The following is a 2,756-nucleotide window of genomic DNA, read 5'->3' as shown; positions in this document are numbered from 1 at the left end:
ATGCCACAAAATGTTGATTATTGATACCGAACTTCAAAATACCAAATCCTACCTAATTAGTTTGATATGAAAATGCCATAATGGTATAGTATTTTTAAAAACCTAATACCAAAAATATCAAACTAAAATTTTAAATATCGTACCATATACCATACTATGCTCACTCCTAATCATAGTTTAGAAATTTTCTTGGAAAGATAATTAAAGCTACTAGTAATATTCTTACCTTTTACAAATTTAAATTTCCGATTCCCTTTTTTTTGAATTACAAGAAGTTAATTTATTGTTCATAGTAATAAATAAAAGAGAAAGGATCAAATTTACCCTTTTACTTTAAAAAATTGGTTAAATATATTCTTCATCATACTTTCGGATCAAATTTACTCTCGATGTCATACTTTGAGATCAAATTTACCCCTCTACTTGAAAAATTGCCTAAATATACCCCTCGTCATACTTTGAACAAAATTTATCCTCAATGTCATACTTTAGGGTCATATTTACCCTCATTGTTACGAAACTTTTCACATGTACTCTTTATTTAATAAAAAAAACTCAAATCAATATTGAATGATCCATTTTGTTATGTTTAAAAAAAAATGCTAATCTAATTCGCTGGTTCGATCCACAAAAAATATACAAATAAATATATCTCTCCCTCAATTTTGTTGGTCGAAGTTTTTCAACAGACTAGTTTAGTATACATGCGTTGCACGTGTATATAACATTAATAATAATAAATGCAAAAAAAATAAATTGACATGTGTTCGTTATATTATTAAGTATAACGCTTTTAAAATATAACGCAAAAGATAATATGAATAAAAAAGAATTATCACCTCTTTGTCAACTAAATATCACCGTTTTTCGAGCACCTTCAATTTGCTAACGACCTTCGTGTCATTTAATACTCCTTTTATTCCTAAATATTGTCTTCGTTACTAAAAAAAGATGATTCATAATACGTATTCTGTTTCTTTTTAGTTTTCATGTATACTGAAAATAGTTGTTTTCAAATATTGATCAATTTAAAAAATCAAGAAAGAATTAATTTTTTTTTAAGTTTGCCCTTAATATTAATTATTCTATAATTAATAGACACATAACTAGGCAAAGATTAATAAGGAGTATATGAGTCAAATTACACTTTTTATTAATTTTTTTTAATGATTGTACGAAGTTGTATTATGTCAACTAAAAAAGAATAAAGAAGCACTTGTCATTTTAGAAAACTAAGATATCATTAGTTTTTTTACCTTTGCCCTTCGTCATAAAATATGGAGGGACATTAATGTGGTGCAAAAGCGACAATCACTATATTAAATTGAAATGAATAATAAATAGGATAATTTAATCAAATTACTCGATTTCTAGTTAAAATTTTACTTAAAAAATATACATAACAAAAATGACAAGTATTTAAAAACGAAAAAAATATATATATTGCTTTAAAAGTGTAAATTACATGTCCTTTATTGCCATATTTAGTGCAATAAAAAAATAAATGTCAAGATAAAACGACAGAAGCATTAAAAGAAGATAAATAAGGTATAATGTTAAAAAATAATAAATAATAGGAACAATTTCATTATATCGCCCTTTGAATATAATAAATTTATTTCGTTGAAAAATACATTGAGTGATGAATATAATATTTAATAGTAAGAGAAAAATGGATAGAAAATACTAAATTGTCCATTAATTTTTTAAACTAAACAAGTATTATTACATATCTACTTTTAGTATAGTTAAAAAATATTATTGGACAAAGGAATACTTGTTATTTTTTACATATGAAAAAAAATAATTATTTTTTTCATATTTTAGCTTCAACTTTAATTAATATTAAAATATTATTTGGTAGTAGTTATTTAACAAAGTATAAGGATTCCTAAATCTATTTTGATGCACGAAAATTTTATATTTTATTTTAATGTTATTTATTGGTGATATTTAAAAAAAAAAATCATGTAATACAAGTTACATATAGAAAAATTTACAACTCAACCTTCGTTTATTTTTTTAGCTTCCTTCTAAGATTCTTCATTATGAAGAGTTTTTTTGACATAGTTATGACTATTTAATTAAGACACGGTTCTTCAAATAAAGAACATAATAATACATCATATAGATTTTTCAGTTCAAGATTGACATTCAAGATAAAAACTGTAATATTCCGAGAAATTTTTCGTTGAAATTTTGTGCGTAAACGTGTTGAGTTATATCTTCTAGAATGAATTATAAATTTTCCATGCGGAATGTCTTAGATTATGACCCACCATTTCGTAGAGTATCGAATAAGCTTTCCAACGATATGTGGATCATCCAAAACGAACACCCGAGCGACGAGTTAAGAACATTCCGATTGAACCGTGGATAGTAGTAAACAGTAAAACGTGCAGGAAAAAGTACTGAGGCCTGACGTATTTTTACTCCAACTTTAAACGATCATAACTCCTTGTACATAATGATCTGGGTGATCTACTATATATCAACGAAAAGCTCTGTGAGTCCTCTTTCCAATTAAATTAGTTTCATCCAATTTTTCTATCGGAGCAAAAAATTATGGTCGATCTACTTCAGCCTATCAAAAGTAAATTTTTGGGTCAATTTCAAACGATCATAAATCCTCGTACACAATGACCTGGGTGAGATACTATATATCAACGGAAAGATATGAGAGTCCTCTTTCTAATGAAATTAGTTTCATCCAATTTGGATATCGGAGTAAAACGTTATGGTTGATCTACTTCAGA

This window comes from Capsicum annuum, chromosome 9 (genome assembly GCF_002878395.1).
Source record: "Capsicum annuum cultivar UCD-10X-F1 chromosome 9, UCD10Xv1.1, whole genome shotgun sequence".
NCBI classification, from domain to species: Eukaryota; Viridiplantae; Streptophyta; class Magnoliopsida; order Solanales; family Solanaceae; genus Capsicum; species Capsicum annuum.
The sequence above is the reverse complement of the archived record's forward strand: the minus strand, read 5'-3'. Positions refer to the sequence as shown.